The 19,340-nt window shown below is 41.7% G+C and overlaps 1 long non-coding RNA gene across 1 annotated transcript in view; it reads left to right on the top strand.

The window, feature by feature from the left end:
- Positions 1-19,340, top strand: part of LOC127574967 (uncharacterized) — a 484,855-nt gene that overhangs the window by 107,204 nt on the left and 358,311 nt on the right. The window contains exon 3 of the long non-coding RNA XR_007956980.1: positions 18,067-18,122. This is a non-coding gene — a long non-coding RNA (uncharacterized LOC127574967). The remainder of the gene's footprint in view (positions 1-18,066; positions 18,123-19,340) is intronic.

Genomic DNA, 19,340 nt, shown 5'->3' with positions numbered 1-19,340 from the left:
TTGCCCACCACTGAAGTAAGACTCACTGGTCTGTAATTCCCAGGGTTATTCCTACTCCCTTTCTTAAACAAAGGAACAGCATTCGCCACCCTTGTATCATCTGGCACTGCTCTTGTGGCCAGTGAGGACGCAAAGATCGTTGCCAAAGGCACAGCAATCTTTTCCCTCGCTTCCCAAAATAACCTTGGATATCCCATGCGGTCCTGGTGACTTATCTATCCTAGTGTTTTTCAATAGTTCCAGCACATCCTCTTTCCTCATGTCAACATGCCCTAGCGTATCAGCCTGTCGTACGCCATCCTCACAAACGTCAAGGTCTCTCTCTCTGGTGAATACTGAAGCAAAGTATTCATTGAGGACCTCCCCTACCTCTTTCGACTCCAGGCACATGATTCCTCTTTTGTCCCTGATCGGTCCTACCCTTACTCTAGTCATCCTCTTATTCTTCACATACGTGTAGAACGCCTTGGGGTTTTCCTTGATCCTACCCACCAAGGACCTCTCATGCCCCCTTCTAGCTCTCCTAAGTCCATTCTTAAGCTCCCTCCTGGCTACCTTGTAACTCTGCAGAGCCCTGTCTGATCCATGGTTTCTAAACCTCAGGTAAGCTTATTCCTTCCTCTTGACAAGATATTCTACATCTTGTGTCAACCACGGTTCCTTCACTCTACCATCCTTACCCTGCTTCAGTGGGACAAACCTATCCAGAGCCCCATGCAAGTATTCCTTAAACAACCTCCACATTTCCACTGTGCACTTCCCCAAGAACATCTGTTCCCGATTTACGGTCCCAAGTTCCTGCCTAATAGCATCATAATTCCCCCTCCCCCAGTTAAATACTTTCCCATATCATCTGCTCCTATTCCTCTGCAAGGCTATGGTAAAGGTCAAGGTTTTATGGTCACTATCTCAAAAATGCTCTCCCACTGAGAGATCTGAAACCTGATCAGGCTCATTGCCTCGTACCAGGTCCAGAATGGCCTCTCCTCTAGTCGGCTTGTCCACATACTGTGTCAGGAATCCTTCCTGGACACACCTAACAAACTCTGCCCCACCTATCCCCTTTACACTAAGGAGGTGCCAATCAATATTAGGGAAGTTGAAATCACCCATGACAACAACCCTGTTATTTTTGCATCTCTCCAAAATCTGCCTCCCAATCTGTTCCTCAGCATTTCTGCTGCTACTGGGGGGGGGGGGGGGGGGTCTGTAGAATACTCCCAATAGTGTGATCGCTGCCTTCCTGTTCCTGATTTCCACCCACACTGACTCAGTGGATGATCCCTCCAGGACATCCTCCCTTTTTACATCTGTGGCACTGTCCCTGATCAGCAAAGCCACTCCCCCACTTCTTTTAACCTCCGCCTCAGTCCCTTTTGAAATATCTAAACCCCGGAATGTCCAGCAGCTATTCCTGCCCTTGCGACAGCCAAGTCTCTGTAATGGCCACCATGTCATAGTTCCACGTACTTACTCATGCTCTATGTTCATCAGCCTTGTTCCTGATACTTCTTGCATTAAAGTAGACACACTTCAGCCCATCCAACTAACTGCAATTTTGCCCTTTCAACTGCCTATCCTTCCTCACAGTCTTTCTACACTCTTCATCTACTTGTACACAGTCTTTCTACACTCTTCATCTACTTGTACACTAAATGAACCAAACTCTGACCTATCACTCTGGTTCCCATCCCCATGCCAAACTAGTTGAAACCCTCCCCAACAGTTCCAGCAAACCTGCCCACTAGAATATTGGCCCCCCTCCAGTTCAGGTGTAACCCGCCCCTTTTGTACAGGTCGTATGTTCCCCAGAAGAGATCCCAATGATCAACAAATCTGAAACCCTGCCCCCTGCACCAATTTCTCAGCCATGACACATGTGTGTCATGCTCTTGACAAGTACTTCCACAGCAGATCCAACCTCAGTGTAGACTGGTGTCAAGTGAGGCTGCACCATCGCCCTACTTTCTCAATCTTTCTGCAGTGCTGCACTTCACATCCAACGATCTTCTAGCTGCAGTGCAGCTAATCTACAGGGCTTCGCAAAGGGAATGGAAACAGAGTTTTTGAATATGTTTTAAGAGTTAAATAGATTGTTGAAAAGTAAGGGAGTGAAAAGTTACGTGGGTAGGTGAGAAACTACAGTTGAAATTGCAACCAGATCTTATAGAATGATGGAGTAGGCATGAAGTGTCCTACTCCTGCTCCTAACTCGTATATTTGTCATGGAGTTGTACAGCACGGAAACAGGCTCCTTGGTCCATTGAGTTTGCGCTGACCATTAAGCACCAATGTACGCTAATCACCGTTCATTCTTCTCATATTCCATCAACTCCCTCCAGATTCTACCATTCGCTAAAACACCAGGGGAAATTTACAGTGGCCAATTAACCTACCAACTTACATGTCTTTGGAATCTGATTGGAAACTGGAGTACTTGGAGGAGACCTCTGGTCATAGGGAGGTGCAAGTAATCAGGAAGGCTGATGGAATGTTGGCCTTTATTGCAAGGGGCATGGAGTGTAAAAATAATGCAACTTTGGAGAGCACTGTTGAGACCAGACCTGGAGTACTGGAGACAGTTTTGATTTTCACATTTAAGGAAAGATATACTTGCGCTGGAGAAAGTGCAGGGAATGTTTACAAGGTTTGAGTCCTGGAATGAAGGAGTAAACATACAGAGATCAGTTGAACAGGTTAGGCCTACCTTCACTGGAGTTTAAAAGAATGAGAACTGATTTTATTAAAGTAAGATTCTGAGGTGGATTGATTGGGTGGATACTGAATGGACACTTCCCCTTTTGAACTAGGTGGTATAGTTGCAGCTCTAAAATTGTTGCTGTGTGGAATTTTCTTCCGAAGACTGTGGAACTGGAGTCACTGATTATATTTAAAGCAGAGATTGACAGAACATTTGAACCAAAAGTGTGTCAAGGGGTATGGGGATAATGGTGAGGCCAAGATTGGATTAGCCATGATCTTATTGAATAGCAGAGCAGGCTTGAAGGTCGATTGTCCTGTTCTTCCTCCTTATGTCCTAATGTGCTCTTCACATCTTCCAATATGCTTAGATTATTCCCAATATCACAAATATTTTCTCAGACCTGATTTTGTCTATTGTCTTGAATTCTTGATGTGGTGGTGAAGATTTACTTGAATAATGGTTTTGGATTGTGAGGAAAGATCAGATCAGTTGGACTGTATTTTTCCGAATAGAGCAACTGAGAGAGATCTTGTTTAATGTTGAGAATGGTATTTAAAAAAAACACTATATTTCATGTCCTTGTGCTTTTTCAGACTTTGCTGTTTCTGTTCCTGTGTAACTGCCTTCCTTCAAATGTCTTTACTATGCCTTCTGACCTACTTAGAGCAATACATGGGAGATCCACATGTTAGAAAAATTAATGACCATTATAATCCAGTGCATAATCACTGAGTTATCCTACCGTATCCTTGGTGGATATCTGTCGTGCTTGTGGTTCAACTTTGAACTTGGTCAACAAGCATTTATCGATCATATGTGATGTGCTTTGTGTTTTGCCACAACTACAATCCACGTTGTCACAGAGACCCCACTCAACAGTTGCACAAATCCTGCCTGGTCTAGAAACTGTTCATTAAGGCTAATGGATGGTGTGGCATATGGAGGCCAGATCTATGACAAGGAACTTGTTTGGTGGTGATGACAATCGCCATTCCTCATGTTAGGGGTACATAGAGTACTGGTTTTGCAGTTTGGATTTGAGAAGATTCATTTTAGTAGATATGCAGCAGGTGGTTTTAAAACACTTTAAAGCCATTAAAATAAGAGTCCCAATAACTGTAAAGTGAAAGGATGGTGCTTGGCACTGGAATAAAAATCATGCCAGAAGAAACAAACCCAAAAATTGGCATGATTCCGTCATTCCATCATAGAGGCTTGTTCAGTGAGGATGCCATTAGAAATTAGAGCATATGCTCAAATTGCTCATGGGTCGGCTAGACGAGCAGAACTATATGCCAGGATACTGAAAATAAATACTTTTGTTTGCAATTTTTGCTCTGTCATAGTTCTGGCATTCAATTACCTACACTAGATGGAGTTTACTAATTGCAAAGCAGCTTATTTCTTTATAGCAACATATCTTGATCAATTCTGTCGGGTTGCCAGCTGTACAATGTGACATGTTCAAATACAATACCTCCAATTATCATTTTGAATATATTGCTCATCTGTTTTGTAACCACTTGTTTTAATTATATTTCAGGAGTCATTATTATGACTCCAGTTATTTGGGAATACTTTTACTTTGTATTTCTTGGCTGACAACATCTCAGAGGATCTCTCTTGGGCCCAACGCATTGATGCAATCATGAAGAAGGCCCACCAGTGGCTCTACTTCATTTGGAGTTTGAGGAGATTTGATATGTCACTAAAGACTCTTGCAAATTTTTGCCGATATACGGTGGAGAGCATTCTGACTGGTTGCATCACTGGAGGTTCCAATGCGCAGGATTGAAAGAGGCTGTCTGAAGGTACCATTTCTAATTGATTTTTTAAAAGTACTGAAGGCTGCTAAACTGGAGATCATGGAATCACTGAAACAGTTTCTGACTTCCCTCTTTTAACTATAGGTTTGCATATTCCCAAAATGCCTGTAAGTTTCACGGTGCAATAAAAGCTATGTCAGATATTCCCTGTCATTACAGCTTCAGAATTTGAGCCAATATATTACTTGGCTAAATGGTATACCCTAACTGAATGAGCCTGATTCTGTATGATCCTGCCGGCTGCCTGCACTCTCCCCTTGTGTTTTTACCTGGCTGCATTTACCTTTGCGGTTCCATAGGATGAATCAAACCGGAAGCCTGGATATTGTGGCTAAGTCTTAGTTAGCTGGGCTGTCATGGTCTTCTACTCGCTTTTAAATGCCTATGCTAATCAGAAATTCAAATAGATTTAAATAGTTGGTTGGAATCTGCACTCTACGTATTCATGGTAACCTTTTGTTCCTTGGCTGATTGAGAAACTATCTACCTCTACATTAAAAATATTCAAAGACTCTTTGAGGATAGAATTCCAAAGACTTCTTATTCTCCATAAATGCTGCCTGACTTGTTGAGTTCCTCCAGTGTTTTTTGTGTTGCTCCAGATTCCAGCATCTGCAGTCTCTTGTGTCTCTATTTTGCTAATTTTGCTACTGAGTCCAGATGAAGGGCCTGAACCCGAAATGCCGACTGTTCATATCCCCCCATAGATGCTACCTGACCTGCTGAGTTCCTCTGGCATTTTCTGTGCAGCTACTTATTCCAGCTATATGATTGGTAAATCATTTCTGAAGTCTTCCATTTGTGAATTGCATCACTCATGGATAGAGTGATGCAATTCCCACACAGTGCTCCTGTAGTTTGCTGCCTGAAAAGTTAGGACACATTGTTCTCAGCTGCATATTCCCAGAGCAGCTACATTTTAATAGCACTGCTGCCACCTCAGAAGTCGTGCGATTCAGTTGAGATCTCTCTAAGCAGGTCCCAGCACTGGTAGGTCCCCTTCAATTACTTGCTCTTGTTAGGCCTTTACTACACACCACCTTATCTACTTCACTAACTTACTTCACCACCCCCTATCTGGAAACATTGGTGGGGGGTAACCTCCAACACCAGGCCCCATCTTACCCCTCGGTTTGATCCATCTGACCACTTCATGCCCAGGCCCTGTACCCTACTGCTACTCAAAACCACAGTTGGACTTGTGGCACCCAATGACCTAAGGTCCAACAGAAATATTGACCCATGTTACCCCCACCCCCTCTATACCTAAAGGCTCAGTTGAACTTCCAACTATTCCACTCCATTCAGGACCTGAATGGATCAACCAGCCAATAATCCACGTTTTTAGCAGCACAAAGCATGAAGTCTTTGTTTGATCGAACTATAATTTCCGTGCATAGAAATTCTGGCTAAAACAGCTGACATTTGCAATTTTAACTCCTGAATTAATAAAATAAGAACATATAGCTTTATATTATCATAAATGTAAATGTTTGCAGAAAAGGTCATGCACCTTGTAAATCTTGGCTGCAAGTCTGTTGCCAGTAGTTGCATGCTGCCTGCTCCCCATTAAAAGAAAAAAATACAGGTGATTCCCCCCCCTCCACCGCACCATGAAGGGGGTTGCTTTCCTAGAAGATGGGCCACATCGCGATTCTTCGTAACATGAAACTGCTTACATGCATCAAGAATCGTGACTTTTAAACAATAAGTCTTATGTTGATATAGTTACCTTTTTTTCCCATGTAAATTATGTGATAGTGAATTTTATTCCACATTAAATTTTTGGATAGTGATTTGTGAATTCTATAAGAGCAATTTCCATAATCCGATTGGCTGAAATGCAGGGGTTGCCAGTAATGTTAATAACATCACAATGTCAGGATACCCCACTTAATAGAGTCATAGAATCATAGAGTCATAGAATACTGCAGCACAGAAGCAGGCTGTTCGTCCCATCTAGTCCATGCCGACCTGAATTTCTGCCTAGTCCCATCTACCTGCACCCAGACCATACCCCTCCAAACTCCTCCCATCCATGTACCTATCCAAACTTCTCTTAAATGTTGCAATTGAACCCATATCTACCACTTCTGCAAGCTGCTCGTTCCACACTTGCACTACCCTCTGAGTGAAGAAGTTTCCCCTCAGATTCCCCTTAAGTATTTCACCTTCCACCTTAAAGCTATGTCTCACCCAACCTTAGGGGAAAAGCCTTGCATGCATTCACCCTATCTATAGCCCTCATAATTTTGTATACCTTTGTAAGATCTCCCCTCATTCTCCTGCGCTCCAGCGAATAAAGTCCTAACCTATTCAACCTTTCCCTATAACTCAGGTCTTCAAGTCCCAGCAACATCCTTGTAAATTGTCTCTGCACTCTGTCAAGCTTATTGATATCTTTCCTGTAGGTAGGTGACCAGAACTGTACACAATACTCTAAATTCAGCCTCACTGACATTTCATATAACTTCAACATAGCATCCCAACTCAGTGCCCTGATTTATGAAGGCCAAAGTTCCAAAACCTCTTTTTACAACCCTATCTCGCTGTGATGCCACTTTCAAGTAACTATGGATCTGTTTTCCCAGGTCTCTTTGTTCTACCACACACTTCAGAGTCCTCCCATTCACTGTGTAAGTCTTACCCCGGTTTGTCCTCCCAAGGTGCAACACCTCACACTTGTCTGCATTAAATTCCATCTGGCGTTTTTCAGCCCATTTTCCGAGCTGGTCAAGATCACACTGCAAGCTTTGATAGCCTTCCTCGCTGTCCACTATGTCCCCAGTCTTGGTGTTATCTGCAAATTTGCTGATCCAGTTTACCATATTATCATCTAAATCATTAACATAGATGATAAACAACAATGGACCCAGCACCGATCCCTGTGGCACACCACTAGTCACAGGCCTCCAATCAGAGAGAGGATTATCTAGTACCACTCTCTGGATTCTCCTGCTAAACCAATGTTGAATCCAATTAGCTACCTCATCCTGAATGCCAATGCTTAACCTTCTGGACCAGCCTGCCATGCGGGACTTTGTCAAAGGCCGCGCTAAACTTCATGTAAACAACGTCCACCATCTTTCCCTCATCGACCTTCTCAAAAAACTCTATAAGATAAGATAATAGTCACATGTACTGTACGTTGAAACACACAGTGAAATGTATCTCTGCATAGAGTGTTCTGGGGACAGCCCGCAGGTGTCACCACGCTTCCGGCGCCAACATAGCATGTCTACTACTTCTTAACCCGTACGTCTTTGGAATGTGGGAGGAAACCGGAGCACCTGGAGAAAACCCATGTAGACACGGGGAGAACGTACAAACTCCTTACAGACAGTGGCGGGAATTGAACCTGGGTTGCTGGTGCTGTAATAGCGTTACACTAACCGCTACAGACATGACCTGCCATACACAAAGCCATGTTGACTATCCTTACTTAGGTCCTGTCTATCCAAATACTTATATATCCTATCCCTTAGAATACCTTCCAATACTTATGCACAACTGAAGTCGGGCTTAATGGCTTGTAATTTCCTGGCTTATTCTTAGAGCCTTTCTTGAACAACAGAACAACATTAGCTATCCTCCAGTCCTCTGGCACCTCACCTGTGGCTAAGGATGTTTTAAATATCTCTGCCAGGGCCCCTGCAATTTCTGAACTAGCCTCCCACAAGGTCTGAGGGGACACCTTGTCAGGCCCTGGGGATTTATCCACCTTAATTTGCCTCAAGACAGCCAGCACCTCCTCTTCAGTAATCTGGATATGGTCCATGACCTCACTGCCCTTTTGTCTCAGTTCTGTAGTCTCTATGTCGGTCTCCAGAGTAAATATGGATGCAAAAAATTCATTTAAGATCTCCCCCATCTCTCTTGGCTCCATGCATAGATGATCATGCTGATCTTTAAGAGAATGAATTTTTTTCCTTGCTACCCTTTTGCTGTTAATATAGCCACAGAAACCCTTGGGATTCTCTTTCACCTTGCCTGCCAGAGCAACCTCATGTCTTCTTTTTGCCCTCCTGATCTCTCTCTTCAGTGTTCTCTTGCATTCCTTATACTCCTCATGTGCCTCATTTGATCTTAATTGCCGATACTTGATACATGCCACCTTTTTCTTTACCAAGGCCTCAATATCCCTCGATAACCAGGGTTCCCTAAACCTGTTAGCCTTGCCTTTTATTCCAACAGGAACATACAGAATCTGTGCTCTCAATATTTTACTTTTTAAATCCTCCCACTTACCAAGTATCTCTTTGCTGGAAAACAGCCTATTCCACTCCACGCATGCCAGATCCCTTCTGATGCCATCAAAGTTATCCTTACTCCAATTTAGAAGCTGAACCCGAGGACCAGTCCTATCCTTCTCCGTAATTATCTTGAAACCAATGGAATTATGCTCACTAGATCCGAAGTGTTCCCCTACACCTACTTCTGTCATCTGCCCTGTCATGTTCCCTAAGAGGAGATGCAGTATCACTCTCTCTCTAGCTGGAACATCTACATATTGATTAAGAAAACTTTTCTGAACACATTTGACAAACTCTATCCCATCCAATCCCTTTAGAATATGGGAGCCCCAGTCAAAGTTAAAATCACTTAGTATTATAACCTTATTTTTCTTGCAACTGCCTGCTATCTCTCTACAAATTTTTTCCTCTAAATCTCTTTGACTATTGGGAGATCTATAATATATTCCCATTAACGTGGTCATCCCTTTCTTATTCCTCAGTTCACCCATATTGCCTTAGTAGCCCCCAGTATGTCCTCTCCGAGCACTGCCGTGACATATTCCCTGTTGAGTAATGCCACCCCTCCCCCTTTAATACCTTCCTCTCTATCATGTCTAAAACATTGGAACCCCAGAACATTGAGCTGCCAGTCCTGCCCCTCCTGCAACCAAGTCTCACTAATGACTACAATATCATAATTCCATGTGCTGATCCATGCTCTAAGTTCATCTGCCTTACTTACAATACTCCTCACATTGAAATTGATGCATCTCAGAATATTAGTCCCACCATGCTCATCAACCAGTTGATTTCTGTCTTTGCTTGTAGGCTTAACATCTATTTTCCCCACAACCACTCCACTTACTGCCCTGCCACTCTGATTCCCACCCCCCTGCAATTCTAGTTTGAATCCCCCTAAGCAACACTAGCAAACATTCCTGCAAGGATATTAGTCCCCATCCAGTTCAGGTGCAAACCGTCCCGTTTGTACAGGTCCCACCTGCCCTGGAAGGGAGCCCAATGAACCAAAATATGAAGCCCTCCCTCCTGCACCATCTCTTTAGCCATGTGTTAAACTGCACTGTCTTCCACTTTATTTCCTCATTAGCACATGGCACGGGTGGCAATCCCGAGATCACCATCCCAGAGGTCCTGTCTTTTAGCAGCTAACTTCCTGAACTCACTTTGCAGGACCTCGTCACCCTTTCTGCCTACGTCATTGGAACCAATGTGGACCATGACTTCTGGCTGCTCCCCCTCCCCCTTAGGAATGCTGTGGACTTGATCCGAGATGTCTCTGACCCTGGCACCTGGGAGGCAACATACCATCCAGGAATCTTTTTCTCGTCCACAGAATCTCCTACCTGTTCCCCTAACCAATGAAACTACTGCACTCTTCTTCCCCGTTCCCCCCTCCCTTCTGAACCACAGAGCCAGATTCAGTGCCAGAGACCTGGTCACTGTGGCTTTCCTCTGGTAGGTGGTCCTCCCCAACATTATCCAAAACTATATACTTGTTATTGTGGAGAACGGCCACAGGGGTACTCGGCACTGACTGCCTATCCCCTTTCCCTCTCCTGATGGTCACCCAGCTACCTAGGTGTGACTACCTCCTTGTAACTCCTGTCTTATCATCTCTTCAGTTTCCTGAATGATCCGCTGCAGTCAATGAAGTATGTGTGGTCTCTGCATGGGAATCAATGTTTTCGTGTGATGTTGATTGAAGAATAAATATTGGCCACTGGGGAGAATACCCCTTACTTATCTTGAAAATGATGTTGTGAAATTTTTTACGTGCAAGAAGATAGACCATGGTATTAACGTGTCTCCTTCAATGTCCTAACAATGTCTCCTTCAGAAAATGGCACTTCTTGTAGTGCAGCTCTGCCTCTGGTAAATCTTGCATTTAAATTGCTCACTTGATTTTATGACTGGGAGGTTGTTTTCCAATGACTGGGATCCTTCTTTGTGGCACTATTTGGTAGATTTTTCAGATAAGAATTTAGAATTACAGGAGGATTCGTGAAGTGACTTCCTGCCCTTATACACATTAATCCAATTGATCATGGTGATCAGAACATCATCAAGGTGTGAGACCAATTGACAGCCAATCCTGTGATCTTAATGAAGCAAAATCTTATTTGTACCGTTTCAGATCTTGCTGACTATAGTTTTCCATTAAGATCTAAGAAGCTTCAAGGTCATGAAGTCAAGCTCTGATAACTTTCTGAAAGAACTCGTGGGCCACAGAGACATTAGAATTCAATACCTTATCAGGATCCAACAAAAGCCAGGATTTGACCTATATTTTTTGGATTATCTGGTTTGGAATCATTCCCATACCAGGTGGCAAGATGTGTCCATCCACTGCACTGGAGATTAAAGACACCCTCCCATCTCATTATCGAGATCCAACCTAAACAGCAGTCCTAAGCTCTAGAATTTTTATCCTAACTCCCTCTTATTTACTGTATACTTCAAGCAAAATATGGCTTTCAACCCATCTGGGTTGAGATTAGGAATAGTAAGGGAAAAGAAAACACTGGTGGGAGTTGTCTGTAGGGCACCAAATAATAGCATTACAGTGGCACAGGCAATAAACTAAGAAATATCTGAAGCGTCTAAGAATGGAACTGCAGTCGTCATGGGGGACTTTAACTTCCACACATATTGACGGAATCAAATTGGTCGAGGCAGTCTTGAGGAGGACTTAAGAGAATGCATCCATGATAGCTTTCTTGAACAGCATGTTCCTGAACCTACAAGGGAAAATGTTATCTTCGGTATGGTCCTGTGCAATGAGACAGGTAAACTTAATGATCTTGTAGTTAGGTATTCTCTTGGAAAGAGTGGTCACAGTACGATTGAATTTCTCATACAAGTGGAGGGTGCAATACTTCGATCTAAAACCAGTGCATTATGCCAAAACAAGGGACACTTCAACAAAATGAGGGAGGAGCTGGCTAGCGTAGACTGGGAACCCAGGCAAAATGGTGGGACAGTTGAGAAACAGTGGAAGGCTTTCAAAGAGATTTTTCACAGTGCTCAACAAAAGTATATTCCAGTTAAAAGCAAGGGTGTGGAGGGACAGCCTTGGATAACTCAGGAAGTAAAGGAAGGCATCAAACTAAAACCTCTTGCATACAAAGTTGCCAAAAGTTGTGGGAAACTGGAAGATTTCAGAAAGTGGAAGAAGAACAAAGAACCACTAAGCAAGCAATAAGGAAATGGAAGATAGATTATGAAAGTAAATTAGCACAAAATATAAAAACAGATAGTAAAAGCTTTTATAATTATATAAAATGGAAAAGGATGGCTAAAGTGAATGTAGGTCCCTCGGAAGATGAGAAAGGGGAATTAATATTGGGTAATGCAGAAATGGCCAAGGCTTTGAATACTATTTTGTGTCAGTCTTCACAGTGGAGGACATGTCTAGCATGCCAAAGAGAATGATTTTGGATGTGATGGGAGGTGAGGACCTCAGTACAGTCGTTATCACTAAAAAGGTAGTGATGAGCAAACTAGTGGGCCTCAAGGTAGACAAATCCCCTGGTCCTGATGGAATGCATCCCAGGGTCCTGGAAGAAATGGTAGAAGTTATAATAGAGGCCTTTGTGATAATTTATGATAATGTGGCGGCTAGCGTAACGCTATTACAGCGCCAGCAACTCGGGTTCAATTCTGCCACTGTAAGGAGTTTGTGCGTTCTTCCCGTGACTGTGTGGGTTTCCTCCGGGTGCTCCAGTTTCCTCTCCCTTTCCAAAAAATGTATGGGTTAGGAGTTGTGGGCATGCTATTGTTGGCGCCGGAAGCGTGGCGACACTTGCGGGCTGCCCCCAAGCACATTCTCAGACTGTGTTGGTTGTTAATGCAAAAAGACACATTTCACAGTGTGTTTCGTTGTACATGTGACTAATAAGTAAATATATTATTATTATCACAATTCTCTGGACTCTGGGCAAGTCCCGGTGGATTAGAAGACAGTGAGTGTCACGCCATTGTTTAAAAAAGGATGTAGACAAAAGGCAGGTAACTGTAGGCCAGTAAGCTTAATGTTTATAGTCGGGAAAATGCTTGAAGCTATAATTAAAGAAGAAATAGTGAGACATCTGGATAGAAATGTTTCCATCAGGCAGATACAGCATGGATCCTGTTTGACAAACTTACTAGAGTTCTTTGAGGATATAATGAGCGCAGTGGATAGAGGGGAACAGGTGGATGTTGTATACTTGGATTTCCAGAAGGTGTTCGATAAGGTGCCACATAAAAGACATATCTATAAGATGAGGGTGCATGGAGTTGGTGGTAGTGTACTAACACGGCTAGAGGATTGGCTAACCAATAGAAAGCAGAGAGTTGGGATAAGTGGGTGTTTCTCTTGTTGGCAATTTGCTATGAGTGGGGTGCTGCAGAGGTCAGTGTTGGGCCCGCAACTGTTCACAATATACATTGACGATTTGGAAGAGGGGATTGAGTGTAGCATATCTAAGTTTGCTGAATTCAGTGGAAAAGCAAATTGTGCAGAGGATGCGGAGATTCTGCAGAGAGATATAGATAGATTAAGTGAGTGGGCAAGGGTCTGGCAGATGGAGTACAATATTGGTAATTGTAAGGTCATCCACTTTGGAAGGAAAAATACATCAGTTTATTATTTGAATGGTGAAAGATTGCAGCATGCTGTTGTGCAGAGGGACTAGGAGAGCTTGTGCATGAATTACAAATGGTTGGTTTGCAGGTTCAACAGGTTATCAAGAAGGCAAATGGAATGTTGACCTTCATTGCTAGAAGGATTGAATTTAAGAACAGGGAGGTTATGATGCAACTATGCAGGGTACTGGTGAGGCCTACCTGGAAGACTGTGTGCAGTTTTGGTCTCCCTACTTGAGAAAAGATATACTGGCTTTGGAGGTGGTGCAGAGGAGGTTCACCAGGTTGATTCCAGAGGTGAGGGGGTTAGCCTATGAGGAGAGATTGAGTCACCTGGGACTATACTCGATGGGATTCAGAAGAATGAGAGGGGATCCTATAGAAACATATAAAATTATGAAAGGGATAGATAAGGTAGAGGCAGGAAGGTTGTTTCCACTGGTAGGTGAGACTAGAACTTGGGGACATAGCCTCAAGATTCGGGGAAGTAGATTTAGGATGGAGATGAGGAGAAACTGCATTTCCCAGAGAGTAGTGAATCTGTGGAATTCTCTGCCCAGGGAAGCACTGTAGACTACCTCATTAAATATATTTAAAACACAGTTAGATTTTTGCATGGTAGGGGAATTAAGGGTTATGGGGAAAATGCAGGTAGGTGGCGCTGAGTCCATGGCCAGATCAGCCATGATCTTATTGAATGGCAGAGCAGGCTCCATGGGCAAGATGGCCTGCTCCTGCTCCTGCTCCTATATTTTTATGTTCAAAGCCATGTGGGCTCCCAGTGGAGCAATCCCTTTTGTCCATTTCCCTCACTGTTTATTTCCTAGTGCCCCTGCAATTTATTCTTTCTTTCACATATGCTCATCAACTCACCTTTAATTCTTCATGCCATTAACCTCCAAAAAGGGGTCATTTACAGTTGCCTAAACCTACATACATCCTTGGGATGTGGGATAAAAATGGAGCACATGGAGGAAACCTATGGAGTCACAAAGAAAATGTGCAAATTCTGCACAAACAACCCAAGGTCAGGATTGAACCTGGATCCCCGAAGCTACGAGATAGCAGCGCTAATTGCTGCACCATTGTTCTGCTGTCCTCTCTTTGTCTCTGCTCTTCAAGAATTGACACCTGGAAACTTTTTTTAATAAATGAAGATTTTGGTCATATGTGCTAATCTCTCTTTATTTAGTTTGGTTCCTGATTTTGTTCGCTGAAACTCCTAAAAGTGCTTTAGGGCACTTTACTGTATTAAAGGTAAAATACATGTAAGATGTTGTTGTAAGTCCCAAAGTATATTCAGATTAGAGCAAACTCACTCAGTGAGCACAATCCACTCCATCAGGCTGAATCAAATCCCACAACTTATTGATAATTTTGAATGTATATTTGTTGGAGCAGGTAGCACTTGCAATCAAGTTTGGGCTGCTCTCTGATACTCCCACTTGTTTAATCTTAATTGATCAGAATTTGTTTGATACCGTATGTGAATGAACTTGTAGGTCAGAATCCTTCGAGAGATGCTTATTGAATGAGTGATTTTTGTTCTATTCGTCCTTGTTAAGCTTCACTGATAGAATTTGATAGGATATGGCAATGGAGTAGTAACATGTATATAGATCTTTAGGCTACAAGTTTCACATATATGGTGATTAAAAACCTTGAAGAGATCTGGCTTCCGACTTTCCGCAACCACATTTTCATGACAAGATATGGTAAAATCAATAAAATTATCTTGATTGTGCTTTTTGATTATGAAGAAACTGAAATTTATGTATTCTGTTAGCAATTGAATGAAACAGCTGTATTTTACCATGAGGACATTGGAAATTGTCACAATTGAACCATGCACTTAATAACTATGCCATTAAGGTATAAGTAGCTATTAAAATTAAGAGTAATTATATTAAAGGAAAATAAATTATACAGCATAACCAAAGGACAAAATATACTTCATAAAAGTTGCCCAAATTTTGAGTTTCCAATCTTGCCTTTACAGCCATGGTAGAATTGTTATGGTGCAGGAGTGAATCAGAATCAATAAACTGGAATGACAGAAGATTTACCTCGAGGGATTGGTTTCCATAGAAGAGGGAGCAATTAATACAGTGAAATATGACTTCATATGTGAAATGGCCCTCAGTCAGAAAAGTAAAACCAAGCAGTTGCCAATGTGTTTAAATGCTAGTAAGTGCACATGATACTTAATTAGATTGTGTATTTATTAGACCATATTATTTCCTTGGAGGGTAAAAGATGTTGTACTTCATGTTGTCAATCTTCTATCAAGGACATCAGGCATATGCCACTTACAGCACATTTGCAAACAGATTGATTAATTCATACTGACAAGTCCTCAAGTCAGCAATCCACCACAGTTTTGGCAACAAAACTTGCTTTCACTCCCTTGGATTAGTTGTAAATATTGTACAGTGTGTTTATGTTGAATCCGAAATTACCTCAGAATCCATTGACTATGAGGCCAGCAATCCTGTGCACCCAGATGGTCTGGCAACCTTTGTCAGTGAAAGAGTTTATTAAATTTCAAACAACAGTTAATTGTTCTGCCTACTGGCTAAATTGTTAATTTTGGCACAGCAGGATTCTGTAGTCATTGCTTGGATCTTAATATTGAAAAGTCAGAACCATTTTTTGAGAATGGAGTTCAACTTAGAAAATTTTTCTTTTAAAGTCAGCTTTCCATAATTCTGTCAGTTTGACCATTTGTATCCTTTTGGCTTGTGATGAATTGAGGACAAACATGGAGCAGGTGCATTTTGAGAAGCAGGAATTTATATTGAGCACCCAAGAAATTCAAGATTGAATAAAAACACAAACTGAAATGAAACTGCACAAATGACCTGTATCAGTTTTATCCAGGGAATGTAGGAGACTAATTTCTGCACATACACATTCTATGGGGAATCTTGCACATTGGCAACATTATTTACAGATCTTTTGCATGTTTATACAAATTTTCCACATATAATTTCAGAAGTTGTATACAGATTGTGAATGAATAAATGCAATATCTGATCAGGGCTGTGCTTTTAAACCATAGTTAAGGTAAATTCCACATTTAATCTGATATCCTTCTGGCCTTCTACCCCATAGTTATTGTCTCCACCCCCCCCCCCAACCCCAACACTTCAATCTCTCTCCAGTCCAACAATCTACCCACCCCCTCCTAACCTAACCCAGAGATTCCATGAGACCCCTGATGGCAGCCACATTTCCCAGCTCTCTGCTGCTCACAAATCCCCCATCCCATCATTGGCCTCTTATCTGAATCTCACCTTCCCCCTCTGTCACACCCCTCAGCCACTTTCTTGAATACTACTTCAACCTTGGCCCACTTCAGGACTGCGACTGTTTGCCTGCTTTCCCCATCTCGAATCTGGAAGGCACATTTCTACCCCCAAAAATGCTCATTGTCCATGCAGTTGGGCACTGAGGTTTGCAGCTATAGATCCAAGACTCAAAATGATCTCTGGTTGTTGCTATGAGCCCCTAGCATGCTATTGCGTGCACTAAACCTTCTGGATAGGGTCATACATATAGATCAGTGTAGGCCCCAAGTATCAGGCTTTTCTTATGTGCTCCACTGCCCCACTTCCCCTTCCAACCTGTTCTCATTGCTGCTCTCAAGTAAGTCAGAATGGTTATAAAATACATGCTGTAACATCTCCAGAATTTGGGTTGCACTTTTACTTTTATTGAAATTTCTTTCTTGTTGTTTTTGTTTATGAACTGATTTGGGACATTTTGGAAGTGTTAAATAAGAAATAAGCCATTCAAATGGAATGAGTTGTGAGTCAGAAGGTGTGCCAGCACTACTGATTTTATGTTGGGTAAAGGGTTTCATTTTTGTTTTTGGGAAGCACAGTCGAGAAAATAACAACATAAGAAATAGGAGAATGATAGGACCATATGGCCCCTTCGCTGATCTCATGTTGGCCTGAACTCCACTTCTTTTGCCTGTTTCACATAATCTTTGATTCCCCTTTCAGCATGTTGTAGGCATCGTACACTTGATTGAAAACTCCCTGGTCTGCTCTTCCATCCCCACATATCACTCCCGAACTTGTAACACTTTCCATTCAGTCACAAGAGTCCAAAATCTTGCCCATCTCAGTCTTGACTATATTCAATGACTGTCTCCACAGTTTTCTCCTTCATAAGAACAAGAAATAGAAGCAAGTTTAGGCCATTTGGTCCCTTGTGCTTACTCCATTGTTCAATAAGATCATGCCCAATCTATCTTAAAGCCATTTTCCTGAACTGACTCTAATCTCTTGATTCCTTTAATATCTAAAAGCATCCAAGGAGTTAGCCTTGTAAACCTTGAATACGTTTGCACACCATTTCCTAATCACTTTATTTAAATTTCCAATGCAAGTTTGCAACTGCAAGATTCTTCCGAGAGCACAGAAATGGTCCATTAGCATTTCATAATATCAGGTGATATTGTGATTCGTTGATTGTGAAATTGTGTTTTTGAATTGCCTTTAGTGTGCACTTCAGACTGTTCTGAATTTTTTTTTGACTGCTTCCTTATATCTTCTGTTTATAAGAATCAATGAAGTGTGATGTTGGGATATTCCTGTATTTCTGTGCCAACTTTGATCCATTAAAAATTCTTGTTTTACCACAGAGCATTAGTTTTCCTCTGGAGTAGAAAACTTACCTTGGTCGTCTGCTCAAGAAAATGTGAGTTACTATTTTGCTGTCATTACACTTGTTTTCATTTACTAAAGTTGTGAAGTGCATCTCCACAGGTATTGCCCTGCAGAGTTTATTTACAAAGCATTCAACCAACAACATTCACAATAAGATCACAGTAATGAGATCAGGCACAGGGAAAATAATAGCTAGGACAGAGGTCAGCTAGCATTTGACATGATTCTTGTTCCACCATATGCTGCCTTTATAATAGATCTGTTAAGTTTCACGGTGACCCGTTATATAATCTGCAGCAAGTATCTTCTCAACAGCTGCAATCCTTGGCTTTCTTAGTATCTGTTTATTTGTTTTGATTAACAGTAGATTTTTGGCCTGAGACCAAATTCTTTGCAATGAACATTAATTAATTTATGCGGAACAAAAACAGAAGTGTTGGTTTAACAGTCTTCAGAAATCTTCCTCAAGCTTCAAATTTTTAAAGCTGAGATTCTAATATTATAACTTGTCCTTGTAGATTATGTTTGAATATTTAGGTTATGGGTTAATTAATGTATTTGAGAATGCTGCTATGTTTATTGATCTTGAGTTTATTGAGTTGATTTTTTGATTCTGAGGAAAAGTAGCCCTGGGATAAATGGATTTACAAAATTTGACTGGACAGGTATATTGTGGAGCTGACCTTGTGAGATTTACTTAATTGAAGTAATTTGCATGCATGTCTCTCACATAAGACCTAATTTTATTGCAAACGAAAGGAGAGTGGAAAGTCCAGCAGTACCTAAAGTGTGACAAGTCTTTTGAAGCGTTGCTGCTGTTTATTGTTGGCTGACTAGAGTTTCCTTTACAGTTCTATCCGCTTTTGATATGATGAGGAAACTATAAACAATTTTTTGGAAGTTTTGGGCCATATCTTTGATAGAGCTGAACCTTCCCACGTAATGGAATGTGAAAGAGAAGGTGGCAGCTTGAGTTAGTGTTATCCTTAAGTCTATAGATCAATGGATCATATGAGGACACATTCCCCAGTGCAAAGAAAAATTTCAAGGTGAAATTACTAACCTAAATTAAATTTTGGTTTCATATATTATATACCACAAGTGCTGACTTCTTAAAATTGTACAATAATGGCAAAAGATTGGAAAATCAGCAGAATAAATCATCACAATCTGCACAAGGAAGCTTCCAATCTTATAATATTCCAGCTTGAAATTTGATGCTGTGGCAGGAAAAATACCCCAAATGTAA

The sequence above is a fragment of the Pristis pectinata genome, chromosome 10 (assembly GCF_009764475.1).
Source record: "Pristis pectinata isolate sPriPec2 chromosome 10, sPriPec2.1.pri, whole genome shotgun sequence".
NCBI classification, from domain to species: domain Eukaryota; kingdom Metazoa; phylum Chordata; class Chondrichthyes; order Rhinopristiformes; family Pristidae; genus Pristis; species Pristis pectinata.
Note: the sequence above shows the minus strand (reverse complement) of the source record. Positions and strands in the feature narration are given on the sequence as shown.